The 21,657-nt window shown below is 40.9% G+C and overlaps 1 non-coding gene across 1 annotated transcript; it reads left to right on the top strand.

The window, feature by feature from the left end:
* The first annotated feature begins 11,059 nt into the window (after nucleotides 1-11,059).
* LOC118993315 (U6 spliceosomal RNA) lies at nucleotides 11,060-11,166 on the top strand. Its single transcript, XR_005067837.1, has one exon. It is a non-coding gene; the product is annotated as a U6 spliceosomal RNA (small nuclear RNA).
* Nucleotides 11,167-21,657: the final 10,491 nt, after the last annotated feature.

Genomic DNA, 21,657 nt, shown 5'->3' with positions numbered 1-21,657 from the left:
CAATCCATTTTATTCATGTTGCTGATGTAAATGCTGAGAGACTCCGGGAAAGGGAGAAATGTATTACTTTATTCACATTCAAAGAAAAATAATTTTGCTAAAATTAGTTGACAATTTAGAAAAATATTTAGTTAGTTTACTTTAAAATTATATACCCAAATGGATTAAAAAATGAAATGATAAGGTAACCAGAAGAATAGAAATATGTTCAATGGAGTACCCCAAAACACTGGAATTTATTTATAAAAAATTGTGTATTTATTCTTACATGCTTAAACTTCAGTTACCTTCAAAGTGCTTCCCATTTGATCCAATACACCTATCAAAATGTTTTTTTCACTGTTCAGAACAGTTTTTGAACTTGTAGAGTTGATGCCTTTTGATGCTTCTGCCGTTTTTTTGTTTTGCCTCTTCCCCATCAGCAAAACACTCCCCTTTGAGGACTTCTTGCATCTGGGGAAACAAAAAACAGTTGCTCGGGGTGAGATTGGGTGAATAGGGAGGGTAGGCAGGGGTGCCACACCGTTTCTGGTCAAAAACTGCTTAACATTCAGTGCAGTATGGGCAGGTGCACTCGTAAATCACCCATCATGAAATGGGCAAACATGTTGAGAGTCTTCAAGAAAAATTCACTGAAGTTGATTGCAACCTCTCACAACAGTACCAGCTAGTACACTGATACAGATGGGTTCCTAGAACACTCACTTAGTGGAGGAAGCCTATTCTACAAGAAGCCTGTCCACCAAAAGATAATTCCATTTTGGGGGGGGGTCCCCCTTCATATATATGTGTGCATACATATACTTGGTTAGAAAAGATCTTTACTATTTTTGGTAAATTTTATTGAAATATAACATACATATGAGAAAGTGCACAAATCACAAGTGTGCTAGATGAATTTTCAATGAGCAAACACTACTGTGCAATTACATAAAACCAAGGACAAAAATGTAAGGGATACGATTGATAAGACTAACAACATAAATAATTTAAAACATCCATACGTCAAAAGCAATGAAAACAAAATGTAAGGAAGAAATAAACATTCAACCAGAACAGAATGAAGGAACAAGAAGTTTAAAAAATGAGGAGAAAACAAGAAAACTCTGGGACATCTCCAAAAGTGCCAACATCCAAATCATAGGGGTGCCAGAAGGAGAAGAGAAGGGGCAAGAAATTGAAAACATATTTAAAAAATAATGAAAGAAAACTTTCTTATTTTGGTGAAAGAAATAGACATGCAAGTCCAGGGAGCACAGAGTCCCAAACAAGATGGATATAAAGAGGCCCACTCCAAGACCCATCATAATTAAAGTGCCAAAGGTTAAAGATAAAAAGAGAATTTTAAAAGCAGCAAGAGAAAAGCAGAGAGTTATCTACCAGGGAGTTCCCATAAGACTGTCAGCTGATTTCTCAAAAAAAAAAACCTTGCAGGCAAGAAGGGATTGGCAAGAAGTATGCAAAGTGACAAAAAGCAAGGACCTATAATCAAGATTATTCTATCCAGCAAAGCTATCATCTTTAATGAAAGGACAGATGAAGTGCTTCACAGACAACATAAAGAGTTCATCATCACCAAGCCCGTATTATATGAAATGTTAAAGGGACTTATTTAAGAAAACAAGAAGATCAAAACTAAGAACACTAAAATGACAGTGAACTTACAACTATTAGCAATGGAATCTAAAAAGCAAAAACAAAAACTAACTCAGCAAACAACTAGAATAGGAACAGAATCACAGATATGAAGATCTTTGGAAGGTTATCAGCAGGGAAGAGGAAGGGGAAGAATGGGGGAAAAGTTACAGGGATCGAGAAGCATAATTGGTAGCTACAAAATAGACAGGGGGTGTTAAGAACAGTATAGGGAATGGAGAAGCCAAATAATTTATGTGCACCACCCATGGACATGAACTTGAGGGGGATGGGGATTGCTGGAGAGCAGGGGAGTACCAGGCAGAGGGGGCAAGGGGGGGAAAATTGGGACAACTGTAATAGCGTTATCAATAAAATATACTTTAAAAAATAAAATAATAACTTTTAAACTTTAAAAAAATTGCAGGAGAAGATGACAAACTGGAGACTGTTTTCAGATATGTGACAAAGATAATTACCTTAATATTTATTATTTCTAAGTAAAAAATGTTAATAAATTTGGATACCACAGTTAAAAAATGGGTAAGGTACACAAGAGGCAATTAAAATATATACAGGTTGGGGAAAAAGTAGGTTCAAAGTTGTTCATATGAAAAATAATACAACAATTAATAAATAATGATAGAAGAATAAAGTATTTCAAACCCAGTTTTTGAAGTGAATGATACACATATACATATGCCGAAAAAATACTGGTGGATCTTACATCAAAACATGAATTGGTTTAGATCTGGATGGAGCAATATGGGTGATTATTTTTCTCTTCGTGTTCTTCTATATTTTCAAAATTTTCTGTGTGAATATTAATTTTCGAATTAGGAAAAATATAATGAGTAATAAAAGTAATTTTAAAGTTTTCTATAGTATGATTTTGTAAAGTCTATCCTAAGCAGTAAAGATTTCTTTTTTTATGTGTGTTAGCTGCATGCTAAAGCAATAAAAACAGTGATTCATTTTATCTTCTTGGTCTAAAAGTGTTAAGACAGTCCAGACTGATCTTTACAGGTGTACATGTTAGGGTTGCCTCTGTAGTGACATCCAGAGTCTTGACACAGCAGCAACACACGACACCAGGATTAATCAAGAATAACCACGAATAAACTACTAACACAATACTCTGGACAAACAAGAGGTAAATACACTCCTGTAACACCAACCAGAGGAAGAGTATTAAATTACTTGTGTATCAAATTACTATGATAACAGTGTTCGAAGGGTTCCGCTCAATTCCACCAAATGGCAATTTATAAATCTTAAGCTTTGATGGATTTACTAATGACATTATCTGCCAAAGCGATGCCCTAGAAGGGATTACATAAATATTTTCTGTCTCCTATTTTGCAAATGATGTTGTCACTTCCTCCTTGTAAGCAGTAGAGATAGAAGATCACCTTTGAGCAGGTCATGATGGCTTTTGTATACCAGGAGGGCATGGGCAAGGCCGGGAGAAGGCGTAAAGTGTCAGTGAGTTTAAAACCAGCTCTGGAGCTGAGAAGCTGAGGAAACCATTTATATCAGAAGCCAGGGGTCTTCTGGGAAGACAGAGACCAACACTTCTCTCCTTGCCCCCAACTTTTCTACCTGAGGCTTGGTCAGGGAGATTCACAGATTTGGGCTAGGGTGGTTGCATTTTGAAATATAAAAAAGTACAAAGAAGAAAATCATAACCATAAATATCCCACCATCTAGAATAATCCCTACCCATATTGTCTTACTTGTTTTTAGTATACCTTAATTATTGTTTAAAATTACTCATTATTATTGAATTATTAAAATTATTATAAGTTCAATATGTGCAGATTATAAATTATTTATGCAGTCCTGGCAAGGGCAAAAGTGAAAGTGAAAATATCAAATTCTTTCATTAATAAGTAACACAGTAGTGAACCTTACTCAAGATGTTTTTCAGCTAAAGAAAGGAAGAAGGGTGAAAGATTAACTTTCCTACAAATGGGATAGTAATATAAACCTTATTTCTAAACACAATTTAATTTAAATATGTAGCATAAGAAAATAAACAAGTAAAATTAAAGGAATAACTGACATTCAAAGTGAAAACAGGTTCTTTACTACAGGAGATAATATTTTCTAAACGATTCCTCTTAACAAAGAATTTATGAAAAGTACAGTGAAATTGGAACCATGTTTATTTTTTAATAAAATCTTTACAGCTTAGCTGAGGATAATTAACATCCTGCTAAGAAAAGATCTTGGACCTCAGGTCTCTTGCAGTCCCTCCCAATGTGTTTTCTTTATCTTGTTAGTATTATAGTTTGTGTGACATTTTAACATTTATTTTCTCATCTGTAGCAAAATTTCTATAGTAACTTAGTGTCATTTTTCCATTTCAACAGTCAATACTCAGTTTTTTCACCACAATTTGCTTCCAAATTCTTTGCTTTAAACTCTTATTTGGTTAAGTTGTCTGAACAAGTAGCTCTTTTAATGGATCTTGCGTTGCGTAGTGTTTTTAACTTATGAAAATTTCTACTTGTTATTTTTATTCTTGAATAATATCTTGTCTAAATAATTACTCTTGAGTTACACTGTATGTTATATTTGGGTCTCGCAGTATTTCCCTTTTTGAGGATTGTTTTAATTACCTAGTGCTGTGGAACACATCCCTAGAAATCATTGCCACTTACAACAAACCTTTGTTATTGTACACAGTTTCTGAGGATCAGGAATCTGGGTGGGGCTTTGCTGTGAGGTTCCGGCTCAGGTTCCCTCTTGATGGCCTATTCAAGTTGTGGGCCAGGGTGGCAGTCATCTCAGAAGTTGACAGTGCCTCGAAGGTCTGCTTCGAAGGTGGCTTACTCACATGGCCGTTGTTGAGAAGCTGTTTCTTCCTGGCTGGTGGCAAGAGGAAGACTTCAGGACCTCATCACCTCAGGCTTTGCATAGCCACTGGCCTACCCCAGAATGAGTGTGATCTGCGAGCGTGTGGGTTTGCAACTAGCACAGAAGCTGCAGTGCCTTATTCTTCTCCACTCCTTCTCTTCCTTCTTTTTTGCTACAAACATTTTTTTCTTTCCATTTGGTCCAAAACATGGGAGAGGGCTCTAGGGTGGTTAAAAGTCTGCCTAGAGGCTTCAGGGAGAGGCTCAGGCAGAGGCCAGACACCAGGGAAATGCAGAAGTGCCCCTCAAAGGCCTCTGGGCTCCAAAGGCTCCTATGTGCTCTTGAGAATGAGCTTTTCCAAGACATGCCCACCCAGCCCAATCCAAGGGCCCCCCAGCCTGTGGAGGTGTGTCATGTTGTCGCCCATTTTCTCCATGGGTTTCACCTCCTTATCCAGAAAGCAGTTCACCAGAGAGATGGGGGTCTGTGCAGACACAACCCAGGGCAGACACATCCAAAAGGGCCTGGTTTGGGTTTTTCTCCATGACCATGGTGGCTTCCATGGTGTCCCGAGTGCCACTCCACTCACCTTGGGATGGGCTTCTGCATGTTCTGGAAGAGGGTACAGTCACCGTGCAGGTTTTGCATCTTCAAGAGATATTTAGTGCCTTAGCACTACTCCTCAGCCAGCTCAGGGAAGCTTGATGACAAGGAATAAAGCTCAAAAAAACGGTTTGGCAGGTCTCAGACGCCGAGGATGGCTGAGATGGTTCCAAATGTGGTGACTGGAAAAGAGGCTGGACAGTGGTCCGAGTCTGGAAAATGGGACAGTCCTGGGTCTGTTCCATCCAAACACTGTTGAAGCAAGAGGCAGATCTGGGGGACCTTGGAGGGTACCCCACAGTACCTTTTAAGCCTAGTCTTTAAAGTGGCATATCATTGCTTTTTTTGAATCCAACTATACTTGACATTCAGTATTATTTTGTATTAGTTTTAGGTGTACAGTGTGGTGGTTGGACAATCATATACTTTACAAAGTGTTTCCCCAGTATTTCCAGCACCCACCTAGCACCCTACATAGTTATGACCGTAACGTTGACTATATTCCCTTTGCTGCACTTTATATCCCTGTCACCACTTCTGTGGGAATCTATCGGTCACAGAGACCAATGCTGTTAAAGGGGGGGAGGAAACTACACAGGGTGTGAGTACCAGGAGGCAAGAATCCCTGAGGGTGAACTTGGAAGCTGAGTGCTGCCATGCTTTTCCCATTCAGTGATGCCACGTAGAAGTCAGAAGCAGCCCAAATTATCTTCCTTGCGAGTAGTGGACCTATAAAACTTGATGCCTTGAAGTTTTTAATTTTAATTTTAATTGTTGGAACTCACTGGTTACTCTGTGAATTGAATGTTTTATATCATGTTTTGGGGGGGGGCTGGGTGATTTTTAATTGCTCTAATCTTTGTCTTTTTCATCCTGTTTCCATGATTATTATCTTCTCTAGTAATATAGTTTTTACCTGCATTTATCACATCCTTCTACTATTTATTATTAATTCATTAGTTGTGTATGAAGATTGTTTTGGTTATCCTTTTTTCTTTTAGGAGTGCAAGATCTTTCTCTTCAAAATATCATTCTTTAATTTTATCTGAGAGTTGTTGATTTACTCACTTATGTTTTCCTTAAGCTGTTTTATCGTGTAAAACAGTTGTGAGACATTTTCTGCTGTTGCGTTCTTTATAATATGTGGCCCTAAATATCTCCCAGTATGATTCGGTGAGACTGACAAAAGTGAGATAATGAAGAATATTAATTAATCATTGCAAATTTTAATCCTCTCATGTCTGAAGCACCACAAATAAGTGATTTTTTTCTTCAGCTCTTGTGAAATGAAGAGGGAATACATAATACTTTTTTTAAAAAAATGCTTTACTTATTTATCTTTAGAGGGGAAAGGAAGGAGAGAAATATCAATGTATGGTTGCCTCTTATGCATCCCCTGCTGGGACCTGGCCTGCAGCCCAGGCATGTGCCCTGACTGGGAATCGAACCCTGATCCTTTTGTTCAAAGGCCCATGCTCAATCCACTGAGCTACGCCAGCCAGGGCTGCATAATATTTTTAAGTAGCTACCGGGCCTTACCAGTTCTGAGATGTCAGCAAAAATCCAGAAAAGACAACCCGAACTCAGGTTTAGTTGAAGGAAACCACCTTAAAGTACAGCCCTTTTGTTTTTCTCCCTAAAATGATATAATCATTAATCAATCTTACCACAAACTCCTGGAGATAATTAGAATTCTTTCATTGTAGTTTTGCCCTATCAAATATTGTTTAAAACAAGTCAACTATCAGGAGGGAGGGGCTAGAGGTATGGTTTTGGTTGCTCAACCTTACAGATGCAATTGATTTGTCCTTTGTCCATTCACAATTTCATGGAAATCAAAGTTAGCAAGGTGTTCAATCAAAACATCTGAAACAGTTATTGCCACTGACTGCACCATCAGTCATTTGTAGTATACATTTCCTGAACTGTTTTAGGTATATCAATCCAAACATATATTTATTTTTTATAACATTAACAAATACACATAAATGGGAACATACTAAAGATATTTCTCTTTTGGAAATCTTTTAATATCTGAACATAAAGATTTCATTTAATTTCTTTAACAAAAGTGCCTTGATTTAGTTCCTGTCTCTCTGCACATAAATTTCCCTTTTTTAACGCATATATCAACACTGCTGTCATAGGCATCTTTGCTCATGTGCCTCTGTGTGCATACACGAAAGGATGCCTGTATGGCAGAGTTTCCAGGACGAATTCATGACATTCTTTAAAGAAAGTTCATTTATTTATTTTAAATATTTTATTTATTTTTTTAGAGGGAGGGAGAAGGAGAGGGAGAGGAACATCATTCAGTTGCTTCTCACACACCCCCACTGGGGACCTAGCCTGCAGCCCGGCATGTGCCCTGACTGGGATTTGAACCAGAAACTCTTTGGGTCAAAAGCCAGTGCTCAAATCCTTGAGCCACACCAATGAGGGCTCAGATTCTTAGTGTAGGTTGTATGTGACCCATGAGGTATCATTCTGTAGAAGCTACTTCAATTTACCTGTGCCTTAGTAGCCTTTGCAACTCAAATTTTAGCGGAGTTTATAACAATTGGGGTTTTCCTTAACAATGCCTAGAAGTCCCTGAAAATTGTGTTTTTCCTCCTTTTTATCTCATAATTTTTTATTTTTTAAAGGAAAGAAACTATTTATTTTTTTAAGATTTCATTTATTTATTTTTAGAGAGAGGGGAAGGGAGGGAGAATGAGAGAGAGAAGCATCAATGTGTGGTTACCTCTTGTGTGCCCCCAGGTGAGGACTTGGCCTGCAACCTAAGCATATGCCCTGACTGGGAATAGAACCAGCGACCCTTTGGTTGGCAGCCCGTGCTCAGTCCACTGAGCTGCACCAGCCGGGGCTATCTCATAATTTTTTTAAAAAGTGTTTTTGCACTGGAATTATGTATTAATGAACTAGGTACCATTTATTGAATCTCCTGGATACTCGGTTCACCCAGAAGGGCGGGCGTCACCTCTGCGCCTGTGCAGAAGTCTGTTCTGAACATATGTCTGCCATCCGTGGTGTTCTGGGTCCTAACGTGAGGGGCTGTAATTAAAGACTGAGCTAGAAATGGGCAAACTTACTGCGGGGAAAATGGAAAGTGACATCTTCACCTTGATTCTCACCAAAAATAGCAATATTATTATATTGCTTAGCTCATGCTGGAGACTGAATGCTTGCATCCTCTTGAGTCCCCAGGTTGAAATTCTAACCCCCACCCTGATGGTGTGAGAAGGTGGGCCCTCTGGGAGGAGATTAGATCATGAGCATGGAGCCTTCACGAATGGGAGTAATGCATTTATGAAGGAGGTCCCAGAGAGCTACCAGGTCCCTTCTGTCATTTGGGGACACAGTGAAAAGGTATTTCTCTATGAACCAGGAAAAGGGGTCGCATCAGACGCTGCTCCTGCCAGCACCTTGATCATGGAATTCCCAGCCTTGAGAACTGTGAGAAATAAAATTTGTGTTGTTTATAATCCACCCAGTTATGGTATTCTGTTATAGCAGCCCGAATGAATTAAGACAGTGACTAATTAGCAGTCAATAAATGTTAACAAAGTACTTTATAAGCATTATGCTAGCTAAGTCATTACCACAATTCTTTCTGGTAAGGGCTATTAAAATTCCCATCTTATAAATACTCAAGTGTATGTCAATATTAATATACGTAGTGAAAGGCAAAGTTGGAGCTTGAACCCAGGTCCTCTGGTGTAGAGATCGGAAAAAGGAAGCATTGCCTTCGACATCAGACATTGTCCCCATGGCACACCCCTGACAGTTCAACGGCAGTGGCAGAAACTTCTGCATGTGCTGACATCACAGTTGCTGCTCAGCAGATTGGAAGTGACTACAGTCCTATTTGATTGCAGTGAGCTGGAGCAGGAGAAGAAAAAAATGGTCCTAGGACTAGACCCAGTCACTTATGGAAAACGATCTCTAGACCCTCCTAGAACAGTCCTGGGAGAATATGAGAAAACTGGAGTTCCCACAGGGTAAAAGGAACAGATCTGGGGAAATGAGATTTGTGGCTGCCTTTGCCCAGAGTTTTACCCTGTGTGAACACCTACGCATAGGCTGTTACTTAAATGTCAATACATATGCGTATGCTGTTCCTGATAGACTGGAGAACCAAGATATTTAGACCATATATGACCACAAAGGTGTGGATGGAAAGGGGTTCTAAGGAATGTAACCTCACAGGGCGAGGGGTATAACTCCCTCGCTGGTCAGGTCATCGTGGGTAGTCACACCCCAGGCATATAACTTTTTTAGTAAAAAGTTTATCTGTGCCCCAAGCAAGCCCTGTACATTGTTCTTGTGCATTTAGGTAAACACACCTTTGAAAGGCCAGAGTCATCCTCTTTTTTTCAGACCCCCCCAGAAGCAACTGCTTTTAAGGGAGCCTGTAATTTTGTTAACTATCCTATAGTCCAACCCCCACCTTGCTTTCTCCCTCCTTCATGTAATCTTCTTTAAATGCTCTTCTTAATTCCAGATGCATGAAATAAACTGTACCTGTCCACACTTCGAGGCATTTGAGATCTGGATTTCTGGCTATTGCCATCAGTTTGGCAGGAATAGACACTGATAAAATTTCCCTACAGGTCTGTACATTTGTTATGGTGACAAAGGTGTTAATTCTCAACATTGGCTCGGTAGGGTGTTAGAAAACCCTGTAGCTGAAAGTAAGGTAAACCGCTCCTACTTTTCTCGATTGTTCAGGCTCTGAATCACCTGCTGATGTTTTCGAAACTCTCTTACCAGTCCTTTCCTAGTTGTATCATAGACTCCTGCCAGGCTGGGAACTTCCTGGTATGTAGCTAAATATAGAAACTGTGTAAAATTACCAGTCTACAGCCATTCAAGGTTCATACGGAAACACTCAGACTTTGCATCTGCGTTATGGTAATTGTTTTAGATGTTCCTGTTTGTGTTTGTTACAGTCAGCGCTGTGTACCACTTTTTTTTTGCTTCCACTTCAGTCATGGGAGGGTTTTAGTGATAGCCTGCATTTGGAGGGAGTTCAAGGTGGCCGGCTTTGTGTGGATTCTCCCACTATGATAAGCAATTTACTCTGGTTACCTGGGGCATTACTCAACACCATGGCCTTACCTCCATCCCTACCTCATTATTTGTAATTACTCATAGTCCATAGCAAGAAATACATTTGAATATGAGGAGCAAATTGTTAACAGTGAGGATTTGGGGTCTGATTCCATTAGATTTTAATCTACTACAGGTGTCAAACCTATATCCCAGGATGGCTATGAATGTGGCCCAACACAAAATCATGAATTTACTTAAAACGTAGAGATACTTTTGTGATTAGGTGTCACCATGTATGTAGTGTGTGGCCCAAGACAACTCTTCTTGCAGTGTGGCCGAGAGACACCAAAAGTTTGGACAATCTTCTTCCAATTTCTGTGATCTTGGGCAAGATTCTTAACTGTTCTAATCCTCAATTTTCTGAGCTGTAAAATGGCAATTAAATGACACCCAGCAACAATTCCAAAAGGCTCCTACTTCTCTTTCTCTTGCTTTAAACACTTAAAAGGAGAAAGAGGTTATTTTCTGTGTTATTTATTTTTAAAGATTTCTTTATTTGTGGAATGTAGTGTTGGTAAATCAGGAATAGAGTAAAAAAATAAAATGGAGTCTCTGTGGTCAAGTTGCTAAATTACTAAAATCAAGTGGGTTGAGGTAGGAAGAAACAATTCTACTCTTGTTTTAACTAGCCTGGGAACTTGAATTTGTGGTCTGAACCAATCAATGTGTGGAGACACATCAGACCTCCACATAACCCTCTATTACCTTCAGAAAAGACTGTTCAAGCAAGTATCCGAACTACCTGACATCCATTATCCAGACCACTGGTCATCGAGAGGATTTCCGTCTCAGACAAATCCAGAGGCAAAGAACGCAGGACTCATTCTCAAGAACATACTGTGGAGTGCTGGCTTCGGCAGCACATATTCTAAAATTGGAAAGATACGGAGAAGATTAACGTGTCCCCAGTGCAAGGATGACATGCAAATTCATGACATGTTACGCATTACAAAGAAAGAGAGAGAGAGAGAGAGACAGAAAGAAAGAAAGAGAGAAAGGAAGGAAGGAAGGAAGGAAGGAAGGAAGGAAGGAAGGAAGGAAGGAAGGAAGGAAGGAAGGAAGAAAGAAAGGAGGAAGAAAGAAAGAACTGTGGAATAAAAAGGGTTTCTATGGGAAGTAACCTCACAGGGTGATCTGATCATAAACTTCTAATTGGGCAGGTCATGGTGTTCAAGCCCCAGGCGTGTAACTTCAGTTACTCAAAGGTTTATCTTTGCCTTAAGCTAGTCCTGCCCATTGTTTCTGTGCATCTAAATTAACACACCTTTGCAAAGTCCCCTCTCAGACCCCTCTTTCTGAAGCATGAGAGCACATAATCTTAACGAGGCTGTAGTCCACTCCTCACCTTGCTTCCTCCCACCTTCGTGTAACCTTCCTTATGTTTCCTCCACAATTTCAAATGCATAAAAGAAACTACAAAACTTATTCTTGCTACCCGGCATATGTTGTCAGTTTGGCTCAAATTAACTCAGAAAAAAATGTCTACAGGTTTCAACATTTGTTAGTCGACGGTACTTTTTACTCTGATGTTACCAGACTAAAGGGGCTATTTGCCTGTGTGCACCAAAGCCCAGTAAGACAGGAACAGGGGTTTACAGCAGAGAAAGTAAAGGTTTATTTTGAGGAAGTCAGGGTGTTTTTAGGAAGTAACCTATGCCCAGAGACAGGTGAGCTCTGCTCAAAGACCTGGCTCTGAAGGCTTCCAGTGGACGGGTTATGTTGGGGGGCGGGGGAGGGGGGACCAGGAATCGTGCTGACTAAGGGAGTTAGGGTTGTGGTCAGGGTCATGGTCTCCACTGCCTGGATGGTGCTGGGATGGGGGTAGTTCATGGGTGCATCTTGTCAGCCATGGAGTCACTCCATCTGGTTTCCTACTTTTCTGGGTCTGGAGCAGAAACACCACTGAGGCCTAGATGTTATCTCTAGTTGGACAGAAACTCTGCCTCCCAGGTTAACAGACCCAAGGCTTTGTTCCTATGATTATCTGATGCTGATCAGAACCTTGTTGTTCAAACTTGAGTGATCCTGCAGGGGAGAAGCAGGCAGGTGAGTCAAGGTGCTGCACAATCGAAAGGGAAGGGAAGGGAAGAGGTCACCATGCAATGCAGTTTCTGTGCAGTTACACTAAGAACCTTCAACCTTTCTTTGTTCTTTGGAACACTCTGGGTACTTACTCCCTAGTGTTGTTTTGGGTATGCAAACCCTGAGACCCTTCAGTACATTTGTATCTTGTATTTCTAGCTAAACCTTGAGACACTTTGAGTTTATTTAACAGAACTAACATTTTAATTTAGGGTTGTGAGAAACCTTCAGCTTTTCTGAAATTTACAGTTCATTGTGCTCTGTTTACCATCAGCTTCTGATAAAAAAAATATTAAATTTGTTCAGAGATTTCACTATTTCAAGTGATTTTTTTCCTTTCTGGTAATAATTTTCTCAAACTTAGAATTTTTAAATGTTTTGGATTTTTAAAAAATAAATAATTAGAAATTGATTCAAAAAGCAGATGTTGGTGAATTAAGAACATTTTTATTGTAAAATATACATAACAAGAATTATTATTTTAACCATCTTTAAGTGTATAAGTCAGTGACAATAAGCACATTTCCAGTGTTTTACAACCATTACTGCCATTCACTTCTAGAACTTTTTCATCTTTCCCAACTGGGATTCTGTACATATTAGACAATAACTTCCCATTTTCCTCTCCCCCTGGTGATGCAAGGACACCCAAACCTGTGGAGAATTTTAATAAGAGTTTATCTGAACCAAACTGATGACAGTTACCAGGAAGTTAGATGTCAAATGCTCTGGAGAATGAAACTGTTGTAGCTCATTTTTAAGCANTTAGAAATTGATTCAAAAGGCAGATGTTGGTGAATTAAGAACATTTTTATTGTAAAATATACATAACAAGAATTATTATTTTAACCATCTTTAAGTGTATAAGTCAGTGACAATAAGCACATTTCCAGTGTTTTACAACCATTACTGCCATTCACTTCTAGAACTTTTTCATCTTTCCCAACTGGGATTCTGTACATATTAGACAATAACTTCCCATTTTCCTCTCTCCCTGGTGATGCAAGGACACCCAAACCCGTGGAGAATTTTAATAAGAGTTTATCTGAACCAAACTGATGACAATTACCAGGAAGTTAGATGTCAAATGCTCTGGAGAATGAAACTGTTGCAGCTCATTTTTAAGCATTTGGAATTAAGGAGGGAAAGTAAGGAACAGGGCATGAAACTGGTAGAAAGCACAATGGTGCTGGATTCCAGGATAGGCAACAAGACTCTGTGTGGTCTTGAGGTGGGTTAAGCTTTCAGGGGATCGGAAAAAGAGTCACTCCAAAGGTGTGTTAACCTTGATGCACAAAAACAATGCACAGGTCTCGCTTAAGGCAAAAAGAAATTTTTTACTAAAAAAGTTAGATGCCTGAGAGTCAGGTGGGGCCTGACTCTCTACCATGACTGGCCCAGTTAGAAATGTATGTTCAGATCACCCTGTGAAGTTACTTTCTGTAAACCCCCTTTCTGGCTGGCTGCACGCCCATCAGCCTAACCCCTGCCAACCACTGGGCAGAGATACCCATAATAGCAGATGTTTTTTAAGGACATGGGCACGGGTTGGTACTTCCATAACTTGTGGCAGGCGTTTCATTTCTGCCCCAGGTCTGTGTCATTTGTAAATCATCCTGATTGTGTAACAAGGTAAAATGCTCATTCTCTCTGACGCTATCTTAATTCTAGTCTTCCTTTTTTTTGTGCATGGACTTCAAGCAAGTAGCCCCTGTTACAATTATGCTAATCATTAGGGCAATTCTGCTCAAGACCTGAGTTTTTGGAAGAACAGCCCCTTGTCAGGGGGTGCCCCTCTCAAGGGTGTTGGGAAACATGTATGAAAAATAATTGTTTATAAAAGACTTGCAGAAGATTCAAGACCAGACTCAGATTATCAGGAGTCAACAGATTGACCAGGACAAAGAGATTTAGAGATTTTGTGTTCTTCCCCCCCGGATCCCTGCTGGCGCCCCACTGTCTATGGTAGTCAGTCACTTCTTGACCTGCCCACTCTCCCATCCCTTGACATAAAAAAGCCTGAATTCTAGGTTCTCTTAACATGGATTTGAAGAACGTCTAGGGTCCCTATCTTTTCGCAGCAATGCCTTCTTGATCAATAAACCTTTCCTCACTTCAAACTCTGAAGTCTTGAATATTGGCCCTTTGAAGGTTTGGGCACATGAACTTTTGAACTGGTAACACACTGAGATTTTAATATGGCCTTTCTGGGTCCAAGTAAGAAGCATCCTAACCTGTAATAATTTTTGCGAGTTTATTTGAGCCACACCGATGACAATTGCTTCAGGAAGCAAAATCTGAACAGATTGAGAAAACCCTCCAGAAAAATGGTAGTTTTGCATCTTACTTTACAGATTACAATCAAAAGAGAAGACTTAAGGGGGTTACATGAAATCCATTGGTGATAGACTAGGGAGGCGGGAGGAAGCAAAGTGGGGAAACTTCTGGGATTGGGTAAAAAGTAGAATGATAGACTCGTACTTCTTTTACGAAGGTGGGTAGGGGTAGTTAGTAGTCAGCACTTAGCATGATAGCAGTGCCAGTGAGGGGATTTCTGGTCTCTGCTCTGGTGCTCTCTTGTGCTTTTAAGAAGTCTTGAAGAAGGAAAATTGACCTCCCAAAGGTAATTGATCGCACATGCAAAGAGACAACATACAGACTCGGTTGAGGTAAAGATGGACTTTTGTCAGGGATGATTCTAGCCTAGGACATGACTACCTGCCATGATCTGCCTTTAGTTAAAAAGTTTTAATTTCAGACCATCCTGTGTGGTTATTTTAGGCCTCCGAGTTTGCCAGGCAGGCCTCCGCTGAGCTCGTTAGGTTTAGGGTGTGGCCACTTTTTGTCCACATCTGCATCGGAATCACAAAGGAATGCTCCGTCTGACCAGAGCAGCTGGCTCTCCAGAGGCCAGGTGGGATGTGAGTTCTTGGTGTGCATTGCCTGGGCCTGGGTGCCCGACAGCAGCCCCAGCTTCTCCTGCTGCTCGGAGAAATGAGTCCTAGTCTTGGTATTCTGTTTGAGGGTCTGCTCAGCCTCTCACTCTGCCTTTCAAGCATTGCCCAGGGACTCCAGCGGGCTGCACACCTGCCTGCCAATGTCAGCTCAGTTTCTACCCCACCAGGAATTTACCATTCAGCAGCACAACCCTATTTCTTCTTGCCCAAATACTGACCTAGTAAAGACATGGCTAGATCTCAGTGCTTATCTGTAAACTGAAGCAAGTGAATTAGGTAATCTCAAAAGTATTTTACAGCTTTAAAGTTGTTATTCTCAGTTTAAGACAAACAGTGATCCTGTTGTAATAGACTAGGTAAGATTCTCCTGTAGAGATTTTTTCATATACTGGTATTTGTCATATTTTGATATCAATACAAATGCTGAAAGTTTTATGTTTGCTTTGAAAGTTCAGCTAATGATCACTGAAATGTCAAGGAATTTAGGAGAAAAAGATAATCTGTTAGTACAATGAATTTCATATCCCGAAATTTAATCCTGAAAAAATTGAATACCTCTTGGGGACTTTTGCATGGACTGTGTTGTCTTTTCACAAAACGGTTTTGACTTTCACTCCAACACAGCCTTATTTCAGGTGAAGGCAAGTCCCTGGCTATTTGATAGGGCTATATGCATTTCAAAGCTAATCAGTATTAAATAATCAGCTGGTAAAAGAAGAGTAGGAGGGTCATTGTGTGTATTTTATTATTGTGTAAACTCAGGAAAACAAACTGAGAGGCTGAGAAAACTCACTCAGATTCTAGCAGATAAGTAAAGTGGCCTGGTCAAAATTACAACTAAACTACAGAACAATCATTATTCAGAGGCATCAGAAATTGAGCTGAATGGAAGACCTACAACTACCAAATTAAAGGCGAAACCACATCAGGACTGGTAGGAGGGGTGGAAACCTGAAACAGGCTGGTCCCACACCCACATGTGGTGGATAAAAATCGGGAGGGATATCTCAGGAGTGAGGGGTCCCAGCCCTACAGTAAGACCCCCAATCCATGGTTCCAGTGACAGGAAGATAATTCTTTGTAACTTCTAGCTGTAAAACACAGCAGGGACTGAGGCTGTTGAAAACAGAAATTTATGGAACCCCAGTCAGTTTCTCCTAAAGGGCCCATGCACAGACTCACTCAGACTTACTCTCTTTGAGCTCCAGCATAAAGGCAGCAGATTGAAAAGCATCAGAGACATACAGGGAGGAGCTGAATTGTCCAGCTCCAGGGCAAAAGCCTGGGGTCAGTTTTCTCCCAGATAGAAGTGCTGGCAGAGGCCATTGTTCCTTTTCTGAGCCTTCTGCACACAGATCCACAGAGCTAGCAGGCAGGCACCATATCTGAAACTCCATCAACCTGGCTCACACCATTTGCCCCATGCTGGTGACTTCCCCAGGCCCTGCTGTACCCAACTTTTGGGCCCACCCAAGCTGTTTCCAGTGGCTTTTTAATTCAAATGGCTTGTCTTGGCCCGTGGTTCAGATTTTTGTTAATTCTCTGAAACAAGCAACATCTGGCTTCAGTGAACCCTGTACCTCTCACTAAGTTGCCCAGTACTAGTAGCAGGCCTTGGTTCACAGCTTGGCCTTGCCTGAGATGGCTTGGCCTTGCTAGCCATCTTAGATTGCTTTGTTGCTTATGTCATGTGACCCTGGACAGAACATAGACAGTGGCTGCCCTTAGATGTGCCAACAGCAATTAAAACTCAACTACAACAGGAGTGTGTACACAGCCCACATGGTGCGCATGCCTTAAATACTCAGCTTGGGTAATAAGGGAGGCTGTGCCCCTGGACCCTATAGGACACCTACTATAATAGGCCCCTCTATCAAGCCTAGGAGGCATAGCAGCTCTGCCTAAAACATATAAATGAACACAGAGAGGCTACCAAAATGAAGAGACAAAGAAACATGGCCCAAATGTAAGAACAGAACAAGACTCTAGAAAAAGGGCCAAATAAAATAGAGAAAAGCAATCTACTTGATTCAACGTACAAAACGTTGTGTGCAGGGATGCTCAATAAACTTAGTGGGAACCTTAAAGCATAAAAAGGATTTAGTCAGAAATGAAGCATACACTGACTGAAATGAAGAACAATTTACAGGAACTCAACAATAGTGTGAATGCAACTGAAGATCAAATCAGTGATTTGGAATATAAGAAAGCCCAAAAAACAACCAATCAGAACAGCAAGAAGAAAAAATAATCCAAAAAAGTGAGGATAATGTAAGCAGCCTATGGAACAATTTCAAATATTCCAACATTTGCATTATAGGGCAGCCAGAAGGAGAAGAGAAAGAGCAAGAAATTGGAAATCTATTTGAAAAAATCATGAAAGAAAACCTCCTTATTTGGTAAAAGAAATAAACATGCAAATCTGGGAAGCAGAGTCTCAAAAAACATGGATACAAAGATACCTACTCCAAGATACATCATAATTAAAATAACAAAGCTTAAAAATAGACAGAGAATCTTAAAAGCAGCAAGAGAAAAGAAGTTAGTTATGTACAGGGGAGTTCCCATAAGACTGTCAGCTGATTTCTCAAAAGAAACTTTGCAGGCAAGAAGGGATTGGCAAGAAGTATTCAAAGTCATGAAAAGCAGGGACCTACAGCCAAGATTGCTCTACCCAGCAAAGCTATCATTTAGAATCAAAGAGCAGATAAAGAGTTTCCCAGACAAGAAAAAACTAAAGGAGTTCATCATCATCAAACCATTATTATATGGAATGCTAAAGGGACTTATTTAAGAAAAAAGATAAAAACTATGAATAATAAAATGGCAATAAATACATATCTATCAACAATCAAATTTAAAAAACTAAGCAAACAAGAAGAAGAGAGACAGAGTCATGGATGCAAAGAGCATTCTGATGGTTGCCAGATAGGAAAGGGGTGTGGGAAAATGGGTGAAGAAGTGGGGGGATTAAGAAGCACAAATAGGCCCTGGCTGGTGTAGCTCAGTGGATTGAGCACAGGCTTGCAGACCAAAGCATCATGGTTCAATTCCCAGTCAGGGCATATGCCTAGGTTTCAGGCCAGGTCCCCAGTAGGGGACACATGAAAGACAGCCACACATTGATGTTTCTCCCCCATTCTTTCTCCTTCCCTTTCCCTCTCTGTAAAAATAAATAAATAAAATATTTTAAAAAAGAAGTACAAATAGGTAGTCACAGAATAGCCACGGGGATGTAAAATATAATATAGGAAATGGAGTGGCCAAAAATCTTATATGCATGACCCATGGACATGAATAATACTGTGGGGGTTGTCTGAGGGAGTGGAGGTTTCTGGGTAGAAGGGGGAAGAGGGGGAAAATTGGGACAACTATAATATCATAATCAATAAATATAATTAAAAAATAACTATTTCAAATAACATTTTTTAAAAAGAGACCTGTAGGAAACAGTTTAGACCATTTCTATATTTGTTATTGTATGTTAGGGAAACATCAGCGGTGATAGAGTTCAAGACCTGCTGGGAAATCAGAGCGAAAGTCTGCTTCGTGGGAGTGGATTACTCAGACAGGAATGCAGTTGGCAACAGGATCGGCAGGAAGGTAGGCTGGGGCAGGTTTCTGTGCACCCGAGCTGGTACATTTCAGACTGTACCCTGTATGAAACAGGAGGAATGCATAATACCGTGCTAAGGAAACACTACTCTGAGCATATTACTTCCAAATCTCAAGATTTACATAGTTTAAGTTGGAATTCCTGGGCCAGACTTCCATTCTTAAATATTTAAAGTCTTTCCTTAATCTCCTTGTTTCCCCGGTTCCTAGGACATCCCCATGTGATCACTATACACATTTGCAAATCCCCCAGTTAGAATTAATCTTTCCATATGCTCAACGCTTTCCATTTAATCCAGGGTGATAGCCCTTATTAGTTTGCTTCCGAGTAGACAGTGGGTCTCGGGCCCCAGATTGTATGCTTATAGAGAACACAGAGAATGTCTTGTTCATTTTTGTATTACCTTCTTCCAGCACTCAGCACAGACTGGTGATTGAAGGAAGGTTATTTGAAATAGAGATTTCTTTTATAAACTCATGAAAATGCTGAATGCAGTTTCCTCTTACAATGTGACATTAATGCACATTACAAGTCGGTCCAACATAAGAAGCTGCTTAATGGATGGTAAAAGGCACAGTCGTATAAATTCCTTTGCTTGAAGAATTATTTCTACCTGAGTCACATGGTGTTTTGGATCCAACAACATTAAGCACTTATGTCAAGTCTTAGAAATATTTGATGGGGGTAAAAAAGAATTATGACAAAGGTCAGTTACTGCTAGGAAAAACTTTTCTGATTGAAAGAACCTTTTTACAAACAATAATAAATAAACCTCTCACAATTACACTTTATGACCTTCCCAGTTTGGCTGTATAAAAGACAAACACTTTTTCTATTGTTATTCCTTGTTTTAAAAATAAAAAAGAAAAAAAAGACAGAACAGTCACTATGACTAAACTCGACCTTTTGTCCTTTACGAAGGTCATTTTGTGAGTTGTGTGGAGGGCAGGGCTGGACTTTGTTCCCTTGGTTGATAAGAGTAATCAACATTTTAGAATACAGGAACTATATGTGAAGGCCCACATTTTTATCGTCTACTTCCCAGCTGTTATCGAATCTCTGCTTCTTTTGTACTCACGTTGATTTTCTGGGCTAGGTGACTACTTTTTTTTTTAAATCTCCGTTGGTAAATATACAAGGTCCAGGATATCCTCCACCCCCTTCCAGCTCCCTCCAGAGAAAACAGTGGGGTTGGGGAACGTGGCAGCCCTGCTCAGCACCCAAGGTATTCATTCCTCAGTGATTCTTGAATGAAGGAACGAAGAGGCTCATCTCAGATTGCTAAGGCAGAAGACAGTTTGGCTGAAGCCATTTTGGGGATGAAGGTCGTTGTTATGAGAATAGTCTAAACAGGGTGACCCATAAATAAACGTGATGGTGCCACATTAGCCAGACCAGACACTTAAGAGAATGTGCTCCCCAGGAATGTCAGTTAAAAAAAGAATAATTCCACATAAAATCACTGATGAAAATGCCAGGGACAAATTCAACGTCAATATGAAATTTGGGGACCCATTTCTTTAATAAAAAATTTTTATTGTAAAATTTTTTTTACCATTACCATTTAGACCCTCCCCCGCTGACCCCACCTGGCCCCACAGAGACCTGCTTCTGAATATTGACGCTCCCCTTCTTCCTCCACTGCACTCCTCCACTGTCCCTTCCCTGGGGCACAAGAGCTGGCCTTCAGTTTTGTAATAGGCACTTAGACATGAGCAGGGCAAGGACAATAGACGAGATACAGAAGGTCACCAGGGAGGAAAGCCCCTGGTGCCTAGCAATGGACAAAACTGGGGAAACGAGGACTTCACCCCAGGGTGACCTTCTCTCCCCTAGCACACGACTGGTCATGAGGTTGAGAGCCCCTACCATTTCCGCCCTAGAGATAACATCTAGGCCTCAGTTGGATTTCAGCTCTGAGCCCAGAAAAGCATCAAAACCGGGGGTAGGGGGGTAGGGGTGGTGCCAGGACCAGGTGCACTGACTACTGACCCTGCCCTGGTGCCGATGAGTGGAAACCACGCCCCTGGAGGAGCACAGCTGAAAAGCTGATGAGTATTCGATTTATACCTTCCCCTGACACCTCCCCTAGGATTCCTGCTGCCTGCAAGGCGGGGATAAAACCACCAGGACAAAGGACCCAGAACACGCCCCCCACCCCAGCACTCCCATGCCATTCTCTCCCCGCCCCCCCCAGGTACACATCTCTTAAAGTCTAAGGGACCCCACGAAACTAGACTTGCCATGAAGGGAGCAGTGGGCAGTGGCAGCTTGCCACTGGCTAACCTCCCGGACCTGTCCCCAGGGACCCCTTTTCTCTGACTTGTTAGTGAGCCAAAGCAGCCCAGGCCCAGGCTCATTTCCCCGTCGAGTCCCTCTCCTGTTGCTCCTTCTATGCTAAGNCCCCCCCCCCCCCCCCCACGTACACATCTCTTAAAGTCTAAGGGACCCCACGAGACTAGACTTGCCATGAAGGGAGCAGTGGGCAGTGGCAGCTTGCCACTGGCTAATCTCTCGAACCTGTCCCCAGGGACCCCTTTTCTCTGACTTGTTAGTGAGCCAAAGCAGCCCAGGCCCAGGCTCATTTCCCCGTCGAGTCCCTCTCCTGTTGCTCCTTCTATGCTAAGCCCTTCCCTGTTTCACTGGGCCCGGCTTTAATAAATGTCGCACCCGAGTGTGCCTTTGCCGTGGCCAGGGAATTCTTGCTTGCTTTACTGCACTTTGCCTCTTGACTGAAATCTTCAAGAAGTCAAGAACCGAGGTCTCATGATCTCGCTGGTAATGGTG

Source organism: Sturnira hondurensis, unplaced genomic scaffold (assembly GCF_014824575.4).
Source record: "Sturnira hondurensis isolate 20B ecotype Veracruz unplaced genomic scaffold, ASM1482457v3 Scaffold0008710, whole genome shotgun sequence".
Lineage (NCBI taxonomy): Eukaryota > Metazoa > Chordata > Mammalia > Chiroptera > Phyllostomidae > Sturnira > Sturnira hondurensis.
This window is presented reverse-complemented; position numbering and strand designations above follow the sequence as displayed.